The sequence below is a fragment of the Trichechus manatus genome, unplaced genomic scaffold (genome assembly GCF_000243295.1).
Source record: "Trichechus manatus latirostris isolate Lorelei unplaced genomic scaffold, TriManLat1.0 scaffold00084, whole genome shotgun sequence".
Classification (NCBI taxonomy): domain Eukaryota; kingdom Metazoa; phylum Chordata; class Mammalia; order Sirenia; family Trichechidae; genus Trichechus; species Trichechus manatus.
In genome coordinates, this window is record NW_004444020.1 from 1,967,561 (window position 1) to 1,984,795 (window position 17,235).

The 17,235-nt window shown below is 41.2% G+C and overlaps 1 protein-coding gene and 1 pseudogene across 3 annotated transcripts in view; one reads left to right on the top strand and one right to left on the bottom strand.

Annotated features, from left to right (window-relative positions):
* CPNE4 (copine 4) overlaps window positions 1–17,235 on the bottom strand; it is a 669,181-nt gene that overhangs the window by 516,872 nt on the left and 135,074 nt on the right. The gene's annotated exons all lie outside the window — the stretch shown is intronic.
* On the top strand, window positions 9,593–9,939 carry LOC101348275 (NADH dehydrogenase [ubiquinone] 1 alpha subcomplex subunit 5-like; annotated as a pseudogene).

Here is a 17,235-nt window from a genome sequence, read left to right on the forward strand (position 1 = left end):
GGAATGGAATACAGGAAGGAAATGTAGGGATATTGAATAAAGCTCCCCACTTTTCACAACTATACCTAGGGCCTCCATCTTAACTCCCCCTGCTAAAGCACAACTGAAAGCCTTGGCCAGATATACTGGAGTTCGTTAGTTCCTGTGTCCACCCAGAGGTAACCACAATCTTGACCTTGACTTCTGAGGTGGCACACAGGTCAGTGAAGTCAGATTGTTTGGCCTTAGCACGGCTGAAGCCCACTGCCAATCACAAAATACGGCTCTGTCAACAAGAGATCAGCTACCTCCAGCCCCAGATAAGTGGAGTAAACAAGTAATTTCACACTCTGTTAGAAAACAGGATTAATATGGCCAGATTACCAATACATTTTCCATGGCCTATTTAAACTCTCTTTGTTGCCTTTCATACAATACTCTGGTTTTACGGAGACTGATGTTGGTCAAGAATTATTTTGATGAAATCTGACCTTTGGCCAATTTTAGAAATGAATTATAATTTTCCTTTCACTCAGATAATTTAAGTTATAAAAAACCACCACTTCAGCATATCCACACTCTGATCTTGAAACTTAATTAGTTTCTGAATGAGTTGCAAACAACGCCAAGACAATAGAGAGCTCAAGAGAAAGGGAATCAGCTTGAGTTTACAAGGCAATCAATTGAGCAGAGCTTGTTTTAAACCTGCGTTAAGAACAAGTGCATAATCACTGTTCTGCTTGTCTTGGCATTATTCGGCCTTTCTAAATGCCACAGCACATCCAGAGAAAGCTGGGGTGCTGGATGTCTCTATCGTACAACATTCCGTCTCAAGAAATGTGCATGGGGCACCTGCCCTGGGTCTGGTGCTGTACTGGGTGCAGGAGGCAATGAGCATCATCCACTTGGCCAGAGATACACCAGGTGTTCTTCCACTGGAACCTGTCCATTTATGTCCTATTCAACATTCCTTGGATGATCAAGAGCTGATCTACTCTCAGATCCTCTCTAAGGTAGCAGGCACTGTGCTGGGCACTGCAAGGGGTGGAGACATGAACGAGAGAGTCCACCTGCCCTAAAGGTTCATATTCTGGAGCAGGGCTTCTCCAACTTTAATGTTTGCACGAATCATCTGGGGAGCTTCTTAAAACCAGCTTCTGATTCAAGAGTCTACGTGGGGCCTGAGATTCTGCTCCCAGGTGCTGTTGATCTGCTTATCTGCGCACGACACTTTGAACAGCAGGTTTGTAGAGTATAAACCAGGCATCTATAAAACAAGGCAAACTGTCCAGAGATGGTTATCTTAAAATCAGACACTTTCACGTTCGAGATGCAGAATTGCATAAGGGATAAGAGAGTAGATCTAGCATCTGAGTATCTGGGTTTGAATCTAAACTTTACTGCTCTCTTGTATGGCCTTGGGCAAGTTTTATCATCTGTAAAATAGGGGTAATAATAGTTCGTATTTTGTAGGGTTGTCTTGAGAATTGAATGACTTAATTCATAAAAAGTCATCCAAATCGTGTCTGGTTCATAACAAGGATTCATTAGATACAAACTATTATTGTTATTATTATTTTTATCACACTGCTAAGCTCCCCCATAGAAGAGCAGCAATGATGATAAAACACAGCATTTGTCAAGCTCTCATATGTATATCTACAAAGCACTTGACCTTAGGTCATATGATCCTCAGGATAATCCTTCATCTGATCCTCAGGATAATCCTATACTTGTGGTTATTGGTTGCCATCAAGTTGGCTCTGACTCATGGTGACCTCATATGCAACAGAATGAAACATTGTCTGGTCCTGTGCTTTCTTCGCAATCATTAGTATGCTCGAGTCAATTGCTGAGGCCACTGTGCATTTTGAGTGCCTTCCAACCTATGTGGCTCATCTACCAGTACTATATCAGACAATATTCTGTTGTGATCCATAGGGTTTTCATTGGCTAATTTTCAGTAGATCGCCAGGCCTTTCTTCCTGATCTTAGTCTGAAAGCTTTGCTAAAACCTGTCCACCATGGGTGACTCTACTGGTATTTGAAATACCAGTGGCATAGCTTCCAGCAACATGGCAACAAACACACAAGCCACCACAATATAACAGACAGGTGATAGAATCCTGTGGCAGGTACTGTTACAATGCCCTGTTCACAGGCAAGGAACTGCAGCATAGAGAGGTAAAACAATTTACAACGTGGTAGAACAGGGATTAGAACTCAAGAACCTTGAGTCCAGAATCTAGGCTCTTAACCACTCTGCCATACTGTGTCCATGTGGAATAGGTACTTAAGAAGTCTCTCAAAAAAGTGGCAAGTGGGGACTCACACCACACTTCACAAAACGCTTTTGGTTCACATTGCTCTCCTGAATGCCACCCTCAGCTGCCCTCCCCCTCTTTCTGTGTCCTCGTAAAAACTCCCAGCAGCTCTTCTCTCCCAGTCCTCTAGAGTTATAGCTTCTCTATTTTTCTTAGAGTTTTTAAATTTACCTGCCCTCTGTGTTTCTTTCTTTCCTCTCACAACTTTAATCATTACTCACCCTGCTCAGACCCTCTCGGCTCAGTTTGACAATACGAACACTGAATCGTCCCAAGAGGGTGGGAAAGGGAGAAAAGTTGTGAATATTTACACTTTTATCCTCATCAAGCATATAATGCTCTATAAATCTCTTTTAAAAACAGCTTGATTTCCTAACCACTAATAATAACTAAACTAATAAAAAATATATATACATATTGTTTCATTTAACCTTTAAATCGAATGACACATTGCATTGGGTAAATCTGCTGCAAAAGACCTCTCTAAAGTGCTAAAAAGCAAAGATGTCACCTTGAAGACTAAGGTGTGCCTGACCTGAGCCATGGTGTTTTCAATCACCTCATATGCATGCAAAAACTGGACAACGAATAAGGAAGACCGAAGAAGAATTGATGCCTTTGAATTATGGTGTTGGCAAAGAATATTGAATATACCATGGACTACCAAAAGAACAAACAAATCTGTCTTGGAAGAAGTACAGTCAGAATGCTCCTTAGAAGCAAGGACGGTGAGACTTTGTCTCACATACTTTGGATATGTTGTCAGGAGGGACTAGGCCCTGGAGAAGGACATCATGCTTGCTTGGTAGAAGGTCAGTGAAAAAGAGGAAGACCAGCAACAAGATGTATTGACACAGTGGCTGCAACGGTGGGCTCAAGCATAGCAATGATTGTGGAGATGGCACAGGACCAGGCAGTGTTTCGTTCTGTTGTACAGAGGGTCACTATGAGTTGGAACTGACTCGACAGCATCTAACTACAACAATGACAACAACCTACTGATATAGGTATTGTTAGCCCCAATTCATAGATGAGGAAACTGAGGGTCATGGAAGTTAAATAACTTGCCTGGAAGTCATACATGGTCAGTTACAGAGCCAGGACATGAACCTGGGTCTAATAGGCTCCAAAACTCATATTTTTACACATTCTTATAAAATGGCTTATGCTCCTAATTTGCTTAATAAATCTTTTCTTCCTAGATCATGATAAGGCAAACCTCAGCCCTAACTGAATCACAACAAATCCCTAAAGTGTAATGTGTGCATTAATGAGAAGTTCACTTTTCTTTATCCTCTTACTCTGGAGGCAGTTCAAGTCACTTCCAGAACTCTATATGCAATGGAATCTTCACCAACAAGGTGAGGGTTCTAGGAATCCAGCGTCCCTACTCTGAATGTTTCAGCCACTGAGGATTTGATGAGTTACAGATGGTAGAACTACAACCCAGGAAGCCCAGAAACACAAAGCACGTGAACTACAAAAGGCCCTGGTTTTAATGAATATGATTCAAAACCAGTTTCTAATACATTGACAATATGCATACATGAATGTTTTGCTGGAATACATTATGCCCAAATTACTCAAGTGCATTGAATTATTATTTCCTGAGCTTTCTAATTTGAGACAACAGAGAGACCAAAAGAAAAAATCCAGCAAAGAAGACCCCATTCCCGAAAAACAGCTTTCTTGGGAAAATGCGTGCAAGGAATCAGATATATTGATGTTCTAGGAACTTCTGGGCTCACATTTTTGGCTCTAACAATGAGTCATAAAGATGAGATTTTTCTAGAAAGCAATTATGTCCATTGCATCACATTCATATTAATTTTTTAGCACACAAATGTCACCCATTCTTAGGAGAAGAACTGATGTATACATTTAACCAGATAATTATAAAGCCTGGCAGAAACTTTAAAAAGCAAAATTGGAACAAAATATCAAAGGAAATAGTATGAATGCTTGTCTCCTTCCTTCACAGCCCCTCTTTCTCCTGCCATAGCTAAGGCAACTATTGTTCCTGAGTGAGAGAGAAAAAAACAAATTCAGATGATGTTTTATTATGTCAGCACTAAAATAATTTCCTTCCGTTTCTCAGGCAACTAAATTTACCCAGTAGAAAGATCAAATCCCAGCCTTCTTTTGTTCAGTTATTTTCCCTTTTTAATATAATCACAGGTTGGGTTCTTCCACTAATGTCATGTTAACAGGAAGCTGGGGGCTCACAAAATGAATTTTGTGCTTCTGGTCTCGTACATGTAGCTAAACTTAAAGGGGGGTGGGGGGAAGAGCAAGATTATTTTTATATTCAATGGAAGAAGCTAGACAGCATATGAAGCCAGAAGGCAATTTCCTTGAGAAAGCATGATAACTGATCTACTTATGGGTCTTGTTCAGCTCCTACACCTTCTCTTTTAAGAACTTGCTTCATCTGCTTTTAATTACATCCTAGAGTTAATATGCTGTTTTTGCTTAGTTGACAGAGGACAATATGGTGCATTTTGGGAAAGAAGAGGGTGTTGAATATATGACAAACTGTAAAAAGAAATACCTCTTTAGGATACAGAACACAACCTCTAGTTCACTGCTGTTCAGTAGAAATCTGTGTGATGATGGAAGTGTCTATGACTGCTCCATCCAACACAGTAGCCATTAGCCACAAGTGGCTATTGAGCACTTGAAGTGTGGCTAGCGTAGCTGAGGAACTGAACTTTTAATTTTATTAAATCTTAATTTCAATTTCAATAGCTACCTATGGCTACAGGCTACGGTAGCGGACATGCATCTCTAGTTCATAGCTTTCTTTTTTTTTTTTCTTTCTTGTTTTTTTCCTGAAGACTAAAGCTAAATGGTGTTGCTCAAAAGCATTTTCAACATAAATGCAATGTTTGGGACCTTACCTCAAAGCAATTCAAGAAAACAGGCTCTTTTTCATAAGAGAAATCTGTCCTCCCACTATCGGATGGAGAGTGGATACAGGAGGGCTAAAAGAACTTAACAGGCCCAAGTATGGGTCCCCGGCTTTTCCTCATTTGCCAGTGCCAGTTGATGGGTGGTGCCTGCCTACAGTACTGTGTGGAGCTAGACTGAGTGAGAAAGAGTCCCAGGATTAATCAATGGCTGCCATTCACACACATGGACGAGGGAAGTGGCAGCTCATGGGCTGCGTTCTGCTGGTACTAGGAGAGATCCTGTCAGGATTGAATTATGTCCTTCTAAAAATGTGTGTATCAGTTTGGCTGGGCCATGATTCCCGGTACTATATGATTTTCCTATATGTTGTAAATCCTGCCTCTATGATGTTAATGAGGGAGGATGGGTGGCAGTTGTGTTAGTAAGGCAGGACTCAGTCTACAAGATTGGATTGTGTCCTGAGGCAATCTCCTGAGATATAAGACAGAAGTGAGCAGAGAGACAGTTGGACCTCATACCTCCAAGAAAGCAGTGCCAGGAGCAGAGCGTGTCCTTTGGACCCAGGGTTCCTGCGCGGAGAAGCTCCTAGTCCGGGGGAACATTGATGACAAGGCCAACAGAAAGAGAAAGCCTTCCCCTGGAGCTGACGCCCTGAATTTGCAGTTTTAGCCTACTTTACAGTGAAGAAATAAGTTTCTCTTTGTTAAAGCCACCCACTTGTGGTATTTCTGTTGTAGCAGCACTAGATGACTAAGACAGATCCTAAGGACAATACTGGAGTGAAACTCTCCTTAGGGCTTCTTTCTAATGCAGCATTACCTTTATATTCAATGTGTAATAATGTTCCTCCTAAAAGTTTCAGAATGGCAGAACATAAGCTTAGTGGCAAAAGGCTTTGCTAGAGCAGTTATGGATGAAAACAAAGAAGAGATAAGAGTTTAGGCAGAAGTAGGATGTAAATGGAGTTCCTGGGTGGCACAAATGGTTACTGTGTTCAGCTACTAACTGAAAGATTGGTGGTTAAAATCCACTCAGAGGTGCCTCTGAAGAAAGGCCTGGCAATCCACTTCTGTAAGTTCACAGCCTTTGAAAACTCTGTGAAGTACAGTTCTATTCTAATACACGTGGGGTTGCCATAAGTCAGAATCAACTTGACAGCAATTGGTTTACTGGAGCTTGTAAACTGGGTATGTTTTTGGAGGTGGAAAGAGGGGTGTTTGAAAGGGAGGTCATTTAGGAGGACAGCATCATGTCTGTCCCAGAGATCAGTCATGGGACCAGGCACCACGTACTCATGGGTGATGCTTTGGTGAAGCAGCAAGCCACAGTACCATGGAAGGAGTGGTATCTGCATGTAGGCATTCATGCATAGACACATGCGCACGCACACACACACACACACACATGCAGGCACAGTGTAATGGATTGAATTGTGTCCCCACAAAATGTGAGTCAGCTTGGCTAGACCATGATTCCTGGTATTGTGTGATTGTCCACCATTTTGTTAGCTGATGTGATTTTCCTATGTGTTGTAAATCCTACCTCTATGATGATAACAAGACAGGATTAGGGACAGTTATGTTAAAAAGGCAGGAGTCAGTCTATAAAATTAGATTGTATCTTGAGTCAATCTCTTTTGAAATATAAAAAAGAAGTGAGCAGAGAGACAGGGGGACCTCCTACCACCAAGAATGAAGAATCAGGAGGGGAGTATGTTCTTTGGATCTGGGGACCTTGCACTGAGAAGCTCCTCCACCAGGGGAAGATTGATGACAAGGACCTTCCCCCAGAGCCAACAGAGACAGAAAGCCTTCCCCTGGAGCTGGCACCCTGAATTTGAACTTCTAGCCTCCTAAACTGTGAGAGAATAAACTTCTGTTTGTTACAGCCATCCACTTGTATTTCTGTTACAGCAGCATTAGATAACTAAGACACACACACAGACACATACATTCTCTCTCTCTTTGTACTGCTTTCCAGAGTGCAAGGTGTGATTGCTTTCATGAAACAATGTGAGAAATGTATGTTCAGTGGAGGAATTTGGAAAGAATGGGCATAAAAGGAAAGAAACAAAGCCTACCCACTTCCACTGAGAAACTTTAGGGGGCCTCCAGCAGCAGGAAGGGATATTGGCTGAATTGACCAAGTCAGTACACCTGGGAAAGGCCTTGTGCAAGACTTTATCAGAAGATGAGGAAGAAATTCTGCAAATACCACATGTGTAGCAGCTGAGAGGTCTGTGGATCTTCAGTACAAATGGGAGGAGCATAATAGTACAAGAACATGTGCAGGCCATTTGCAGGCTAGTGAGGGTAGGGACAGGCTAAAGAAAGAAGTGTTACATGTGGAATAATAACAGCAACAGTGATACCAACTCTAGTAAATGTTTTTGGATACCTATGTATCCAGCACTGTGCTCAGTGCTTCTAGTTACACTATCACATTTAATCCTTTCAACAGTTCTGGGAGGTAGCTGTTGTCATTATTTCCATTTTACAGATGAGAAAACTGAGATTCAGAAAATCTAAGCCAATTGCCAGATCACATAGCCAAAAAAAAAGGAGGCAGCAGGCAGTCAGATTTCTTAAACTCCAAAGCTCAGGAGTTTGTCTGTGATGTTCTGCCTCTCATTGAATACCTGAAGATCTAGGTTCAGTTTCTAGTTCTGAGTCTCTTAATGCTGCAAGTCCCAGAATGTTACATGCCATTCATTCATTCATTCATATTTCAACTCTGCCCTGGGAACCATGCTGGGCACTGGAAGATAACAAAGATGAAAAGACAAAGTCACTACCCTCAAGGAGCTCACAGTCCAATGGGAAACAGACAAGTAAATATTTACAATAGATTAATTTCGCTGCCATGTTTCTATTAAAAGTGCCATGAAGAACCTCAGAAACTGGCAATTGCATTGGAAAGGAGATAAACATTCCTGTGGAATTTCCTCTATTTCCTACGTAGCATTATGTTATGGAACTATTTCCTATGAGGTGCTAATAAATATTCTCAAAAGAAGCAAATGGTAGATTTTGTAAAATTTTTCTTTGCAGCAGCACATTTCAGACTCATTAATATATGAATGTGCCCTGTGAATCTCCAAAAAGGAGGCATGGTATATAATGTTTCCCAAACTTATTTTATCACAGAAAAACTTCCATGGGACACATTAGAAGATAAATGATCAGCAGAGAGGGAGAGAAAAAGAAAAAAAATTTTTTTTTTGGAAAAGAATAGAGGTTAAAGGGCAACAGGCAGAGGTACATTGCATTTGCAGCTATTTCATTTTCTATTAAAAGTCTTGTAATTGGGGGTCAAGACAAGAGGATCCTAGGAAGCAAGCGGTACAGAGTAGGGAGGTGTTGCCTTTCATGTACTACACCATACAGAAGCATGGACTCTGAAGTTCTAGCTAAGTCAGAGAGCTCCAGCCACAGTCTGGCAGACTTTCCCTAGATAAATGCCTGCTGGGCTCAGTAACTCAGGCCAGGGACTAGGTACCAAGGTGACCTTCAGATGTTCAACTGAGAGGTAGGAGATACTAGCATTGCCTGGATAATGAGGAGGATTAATGACACTCTACTTAGCCTGTCAACTGGTGAGTTTCAGGCTGGATCAATTTCTCCCCAATCCTAGATGAATAAAGAGAAAATAACAGCAGAAACAACATGTAAGCTAAGAAACGGATGTTGTTGTTGTTATTAGCTGCTGTCAAGTCTGCCCCTGGCTTGTGGTGACCCCATGCACAACAAAGGAAACTTGCCCAGTCCTGAGCCATCCTCATGATTGGGTGCAGATCTGACGATTGTGATCCACAGGGTTTTCACTGGACGATTTTTGGAAGTAGATGGCCAGGAGTTTCTTTCTAGTCTGTCTTTGCCTGGAACAGCCACTGAAACCTGTTCAGTATCATAGGGACATGCAAGCCTCTGCTGACAGAGAGGCTGTGCATAAGGTGCATTGGCCAGGAATAAAATATAGTCTCCCACATGGAAGGTGAAAATTCTATCACTGAACCACCACTGCCCCCAAGAAAAACATTGTTGCTGTTGTTATGAGGTGTTGTTGAGTTGATTTCGACTCATGGCAACTCCATGTGTGCAGAGTAGAACTGCTCCATAGGGTTTTCAAGGCTGTGACTTTTGGAAATAGATCACCAGGCCTGTCTTCCAAAGTACCTTTGAGTGGTTTTGAACTGCCAACCTTTTGGCTAGTATTCGAGCACTTAACCAAATTATAGTCTATTCACATGATGAAATACTATACAGCAATGAAAATGAAGGACCTCCTGATACACACACCAGCATGGATGGATCTCTTAGACAGAATATTGAAAAAAATACACGAGGGCTGCACGCCATCAGCTCCTCAGCACTATCATGGCCAGGCTACTGAAGAAGACCTCTGGCCTTGTGGGAATCGATGTATGCAAGAGTCCACAAAAGAGATTAAAAATATTATACACAAAGATCCCTGATGTTCTTTAGCAAATCCCTAAAAATGCAGGATATAGAAAGTATACAGACGAAATTACAAATGAGAAGCTGAGTAAGTTTAAAGTGGAACCAGAAGTTACAAAATTAGAAGACCAACTTCAGGGCAGAGAAATTGAAGAAGTGATTTTTTAGACTGAAAATGAACTCTGGCAAAAAACATGATACAGTGAAAACTGTGGGAGCCTTTAGTGGAAGAACCTCCTGCCCTTCAGTGGAAATGGCCATTATAATCATCATTAAATGACTTTGGTGTGTTGATAGGAAAATGATATAAAAAGAAAGAAAAGAAAAAGATACGGCAGGTACAAAAGAATATATGCTGTATGCTCCTGATTATATAAAGTTCGAAATCAGGAAAAAGTAATGTATAATTATAGAAGTCAGAATAATGGTTACTTTTCATGACGGCACTGATGATAGGGATACAAGAGAGACTTCTGGGGTGCAGAAATATTCTATATCTTTATTTAGGAGTGTTTGCTTTACAAAGATTCATCAAGTTGTATACTTATGATGTGTGTATTCTTCTATATATTTGTTGTGTGTAGATAAAATTTTACTTAGAAAATACATAATAAGATGGCAAAAATAAAGTCAACATATCTGTTAGTAATCAGAAAGAGATTCAATTACCTTATTAAAGGACCTAGAACCTCAGATTATCTTTAAAATCTAACTAAATGATATTTACAAAGCAAATCACTAAAATAAATAAATGAATGAATGAATGACTGTATGAATAAAGAAAAATAGACAAACTCCAATAAAAAAGTGAGGATGGGAGTAGTAATACGAGACAAAGTGGAATCTAAGAAAACAAACTTAAATGGTCATTTCTCTTATTTCTCCCAACCTGGATGCATTGTCATTTATTCCTCTTTGCCATCAGCAGATATTCCTTGTTCATGGATGTTTACCAAATTGTTAAACTGAAATCTGATCAGGTCACTCCCCTGTCCAACATCCTTCCGTGGTTCCTGAATTCCACAGGCCAAAGTCCACATTGCTCACCAACTGACTCTTCATGATTTTGTCCACACTATTCTCTAGCCACATCATTGTGTTTTATCCTTATTACCCTTCTTCACACTTTGAAGCCTTTGCATAGTCTTGTCTCTCTACTAGAATGCCCAGAGAATTATAGGAAGATTTTCTTCATGTGAAAAAATACCTACCACTATTCATCCATCAAGGAGCCCTGGTGGCAGAGTGGTTAAGCACTTGGCTGCTAACTGAAAGGTCGGCTATTCAAATGCAGCAGCCACTCCTTGGGAGAAAGATGTGGCAGTCTGCTTCCATAAGGATTATAGCCTTGCAAACCCTATAGGGCCGTTCTACTCTGCCCCATAGGGTTGCTATGAGTTGGAATCAACTTAACAGTAATGGGTTTGGTTTGGATTCATCCATCATGGCCCAATTTTAATCTCCTGGCATGACCTGTTCCCATACCCCCGTTAGTCACTCCTTGATGTGTATTCTTACAGTTCTTTGTTTAGACATCCTTCACATCAATTATCACATACATATTAGAACGACTAGCTTACATATCTGCAAGGTCCTGATGTCTAGGGATCAAGTACTGTTCAACAAAAGCTCAAAGCCGGATACACTGAGAGTGAAGCCTCCTAAACCAACTGTCTTAGTTTCCTAGAGTGCTGCTGTAATAGAGATAGATAGATAGATAGATTGAGATAGAGATACACGCTTTACTGGTTTTGCTTCTCTAGAGAACCAAGGCTAAGACACATGTTATGAGGGAACACCAAACTAATAAGATGTGGTCACTACCCTTGAACAGCTTTCAGTGTCACCGAGTAGATGAAATATTTACTAATGGAAAGCACTGTAGCATGATATTTTAATGTGTAGGCTCTTGCATCAGACAGACTGGGTTCACATCCTGGCTCCACGATCTACTGTATAACCATAGGCAAGAGGTGCCTCATTTTCCTCATCGGCATATGGAACTAGAAATAGTATCTACCTTAGTGTAGCTGTGAAGATTCAAAGAGTAACAATGCAGTTATAGAGTATAAGCTCTAGAATACTATAGAGTAAGTGCTCAAGAATTGCTAGGCTACCACTGTTTATGTGAAAGAAAGCCCTGCAAGTAGATATGTGATGAATTGCCAAAGTAATTGGCAAGAACAAATTAAGTGATGATAAAACCCAGAGAAGATAGAGATACTTCGGTACGAAGTATACTGAAGAGAGAAGAAAGGCAATACTTATCATGCATTCTTCTGTATGCAAGAACTGGTATTAGGTGTTTTACACTGAACCATCACTGCTTCATCTGTGAAATGGAAGAGATGGCACTTAAGCCAAGCTCAGAGCTTAGTCTGAATTTGAAGAGGATAAGAAAAGAAGAAAGGAAATACCAATTCGTATGATCAGTCAGCAAAACAAAAAAGGGCAAATGCATAGAGGTATGCATGCTGTGTCTGGAGGTCATGAGATGCTCAGATGGATAAGAATATCTCTTGGCTGATTCATGATAGAGTTGAAAGTGCTTTGGGGACACACAAGCCTGGTTTAAGTCCTGCCTCTGACATTTACTAGTTATGACATAACCTCTCGTCAGTCTGTTTTCTCATTCCAAAAAAAAAAGATATTAATAGCTACCTCCCAGGGCTGTTGTGTGGATTAGAGGAGATAATAGATATAAAATAACCAAGCAAACTACCCAACATAGTAGATTCTCTAAAAATGTTAGTTCTTTTTCCCTTTCTCCTATGGTCCACCATACAGCAAATGACCAGATGCTCCCCATACTTAAATTTGAGATCATTTGAGAGAGCTATGTTTTAAGAATAAATCATTATTATAAATCAAGACTCCAAAGTAAAAGCCAGTTTATATTAAAAGTTATTCATATATTTTGGTTTGAGCCAAATACTTTAGAACAAGTAAGTTCAATTATAATTTAAACTGGTTCATTGGACATGTGGGACCTTTTGTAAGTTCTGTCAAGGAATTTACTTTTGGTAGAAAGTTAAAATTCATTCTTCCAGAGTTTCGTTCAATTGAAAATCCTGTTATAAGTAACGTTTTAGATGTCTGTATGTAGCCCTCTTTCATGCTAATAGTGGGATCAAAGAAGCAGAGGGGTGTGTGTGTATATATACGCGCGTAAAATCTGTTCACCAAACATTTCATCTGCTGCCTCAGTCCTCTTGCCATTAGGCAGAGCCGTGTGACTATCCCTGAGAAGTAACGCGTTTCGTTTTCAGGAAGAAGCATAGAAAAGCCAGTGCATGTCCTCTAGCTGTACTTTCCCGGCCATGTTGATTGACCAATGAGTGCTGGTGTTGAGATAGTGGGGTCATGAGATCAAAGTATCTTGGGTCACTGAGTCTCTACTGGAGGACAGTGTTGTTGTGTGCTGTCGAGTTGATTCTGACTCACAGCAACTCCATGTGACAGAGTAGAACTGCCCCATAGGGTTTCCTAGGCCATAATCTTTAAGGGAGAAGATCACCAGGTCTTCCTCCTATGGAGTCCCTAGGTAGGTTTGAACTATCAACCCTTTGGTTAGCAGCCAAGCGCTTACCTTTGTGCATCACCAAGTCTCCTTTGGAGGACAATAAAACCAAAACCAAACCCATTGGCGTCGAGTCAATTCCGACTCATAGGGACCCTATAGGACAATAGTCCTAGAAAAACATCTGGATTTAACAAAGGGCTTTATGTTGGTGAGAAATAAATCTTTGGGGTATTAGGCTAGTGTTAGGCCATTGAGATTTGGGCTTCTCAGCTCCTTGATACCACAGCATAACCTAACCTACCTGGACTGATACAATATCCGTATCCATTTTTTTTTCCTGAATCACACAAAATGTTATGTGTGTGTGAGTGAAACAGAGTGAGAGAAAAAGTGTGCCAGAGTGTGTGCACTGGCAGAGAGAAGCATCACGGTGTAAGAATGCAGGCATGATTTACTGGCTTTAATTGCTAGACCTAGACCCTCAGGGAAGCGTCCTCTAGAGTAAGTAATGACAGCTGAGTGCTCCATCAGTGGCTGCCCCTAGCAGCCAAGGGCTTAGTGGCTTTGAGATAGAAAGGGCTCTTGAAACCCAGTCCTTACTTTTCATTAATCCACGTCTCAAATTCTTGTGCGATCACTCTTACAGTGTTTTTTCTATAACCAGCTACTAAGTACCTGTTATTCCAGCATCAGAGGGAGCCTGTCCACTGTTTACGACTCCTCCAGGAATACTTTGTGCCTTACATAGGTAGTCAAATATTTTTTTAAATGCAGTTTATATTTTTTAATGCAGTTTTTAATGATATTTTTCAAAAATCCAAGAAATTCAAGAGCATGGTTTAAAAATGGAAAATACTAAGGAAGCACGAAAGAACAAAAACCATTTGTAATTTTGCCACTCAGATAAAACCACAGTTACTATTTTGGTATATTTTATTACAGCTTTTTTTTTCTGTTTATGAATTTTGAATAGAATAAAGATCTGTACATAGTGTTTTGCACTGCTTTTTAATCTAATGATATATTGTGAACATTTCCCAGTGTCACCATTCTTTACAATCATGAGTTGTAATAACTAATACTCTATTATTTGAGACATTAAATTTATTCAACCAATTTTTTTCCCTTGGACATTTAAATTGCTTCCAATGAGTGGTTATTTAAAGATACTCCAATGGGCACACACATTATTTGCATCTATCAGTGTCCTAAAGCCCAGTTTCCCTCCACATACTAGTTTCACAGGATTATACAGTACCTATCCCTTAAAAGGAGCCCTGGTGGCACAGTGGTTAAGCGTTCAGCTGCTAACCAAAAGGTTGGCAGTTCGAATCCACCAGCCGCCCCTTGGAAACCCTATGGCGCAGTTCTACTCTGTCCTGTAGGGTTGCTATGAGTCGGAATCAACTCGACAGCAAGGAGTTTGGTTTTTTGGTTTTATCCCTTAAAGAGATGCCGTGCTGGAGAAGTGGTTAGGTGCTCAGCTGCTAACTGAAGGTCAGCAGTTTGAACGCATCAGCTGGTCCACAGGAGAAAGATGTGGTAGTCTGCTTCCATAAAGATTTACAGCCTTGGAAACTCTATGGGGCAGTTCTACCCTGTATTACAGGGTTGCTATGAGTCGGAATCAACTCCATGGCAATGGGTTTATGTTTTCTTCTTTTTTTTTTAATCCCTTAAAGTAGGAGCCCTGGTGCTGCAACTGTTAAGCACTCAGCTGTGGACCGAAAGGTGGACAGTTTGAACCTACCCAGTGGCTCCATGGGAGAAAGACCTGGCAATCTGCTCCTGTAGAGATTACACCCAAGAAAACCTTATAGGCAGTTCTACCCTGTAACATATGGGGGCCACTATTAGTCAGAATTAACTTGAGGGTACCTAATAATAACAACAACCTCCCTTAAAGCACTCTGACACTTTTGCTTTGTGATCAGCAGAAAAAAGCAGGGACCGTCAGTCTTGTGAGAAGCCAGGAAAGTGTAGAAAACCCAGCAGGACTTGAGTGGGGACTGGGGAGAAAGCTGTCTCAAGCAGGTGAGTGGCTCAGGCTAGCTAAACCTCAGGACCTAAGGAAAATGACTTATCCTCCCCTCCAAGATTTTCTTCCTAATCCTCCTCTCTTCACCAAGAGTAAGACCCAAAAAGAGAATACAGAAGAGTCGAGCATCTTCTCAAAAGCCAGAGAGAACAAAGGGAACTGCCTGACTCTTACATGGTCCAGCTCAATTCAACAGAGTATGTGACATGATAGGGATTTGGAACAAGAATCCACCTGGTGATAGAGTGTTTACCTGCAGTATCGTCCATACTTGACATGTCCCCTGGCAAGTCACCAAGGATGATGAAGGAACAAAGTCCTGAGTCCATCTCATCAGAGATACAGCTGCTAACCAAGGGCCGCATGACATATCCTATCTCCCTTACAGCTACTAAGTCCTCATTTGCTCCCCTCCCTGGATAATCATTCATCTTCACCCTCCCCCCAAATTCCCAACTTTATCAGACAGGGCAGTAAAGAAAGAGTGGGAAAGAGAAGCAAAAACTTGAGTTATATAGAAAGGAATTAGAGGCAACCACAAAAATGACCAAAGGGACAGAAAAACAAAAGGAACTTAGATGCAAGATCAAATTATCTTTGAACATGAAGAGCAGTGGTTCCCAAACTTTGCTGCACCCAGGAATTGCCCGTTGTTGGTACTGGGTGTTGTCCAGTCAATTCTGACTCACAGTGACCCTATAGGACAGGGTAGAACTTCCCCATAGGGTTTCCAAGACTGTAATCTTTACAGAAGTAGACTGCCACATCTTTCTACTGCAGAGTGGCTGGTGGGTTTAAACCACTAACCTTTCAGTTGGCAGCTGAGTGCTTAACCACTGCACCACCAGGGCTCCTCAGGAATCTTTTAAAAGTATTGGCACCTATCTTCACCCCAGACATTCTGATTTAATTGGAGTGAGACTTGAGAAAGGGGAGTTTTAATGGTCCCTAGGTGATTCTAATATGCATCAAAATTTGGAAATCACTAGTGTAGAGATTTGTGTGACAGGAGGAAGCAGACTAGTTACTTTGTTTCTAGTCCCTAGAAAGGATGGACTAGGGAAGAGGATGACATAAGCTGTGCCTTTTGGTCACAAAAGAGATTAAATCCTTGAACAAACTAATATGTGTAAGTGTGGGCATTACCAATCAGCTGATAAAATGGCTTGCTGACTTCTGTGTCCTGGGGCTCAAACACCAGGATCACAGCTGGAACATCCCCATCAGCTCCCACCTAAGTTCAGCTTTGCCCTGGCTTTCCCAGTGGTGCTGTGAATTTGTTAGTGATAGCTTCAAAGCAAGCTCCAGCCAGGGCAGACCCTGGTCTTCCGGCACAAGTACCAACAGCAAGATCTTCCTCTTCACATGGAAGTTTCCTGTGAATTCATCATAATAGTCAAGCGTTGCTCTCAAAACTTGAGGATTCCTTCCTCCAGTCATTTACTGTTCTCTAAAAGTGCTTCTCTCTCCTCTCTCTCTTTCTCTCTTTCTCTCGTGATTTTGCATTCCTTACCCCACCCACCATGGACCATGGTTTCAGCTCAAACATCACCTACTCCAGGTAGTCTTCTGTACCACCGTGAGGCTGAGTTGGTGCCCTCCTCAACCTCCTTGAGGCTCCCATAGCACCCTGGGCTCCTCACAGTGAACCAGCAGTCAGCTTACTTGATCAAAGACATCTATCAACTTGCCTGCTTCCTCACAAGACTGTACACTCTGTGAGGGTGCAGGCTCTCCATTTTCCCATCTGTGAATCCCCAACAAGCAGCACAGGCATAAAAAATAAATATACTTACGTACACACAAAAAAGTTCTGCTTGAGGGGATAAAAAAAAAAAAACTGAGATTTTTACCCCTCTACTTGAATGGCAAAATAGATATTTGGGAATTGGGGATGGGAAAAAATGGGAAGAGAAAATATGTTTGTGTATTCTTATGACATGCCCAGTGCTATTCTAAAATACATACACATGTAAGTGCCTCAAATCCTTGCATCGGCCC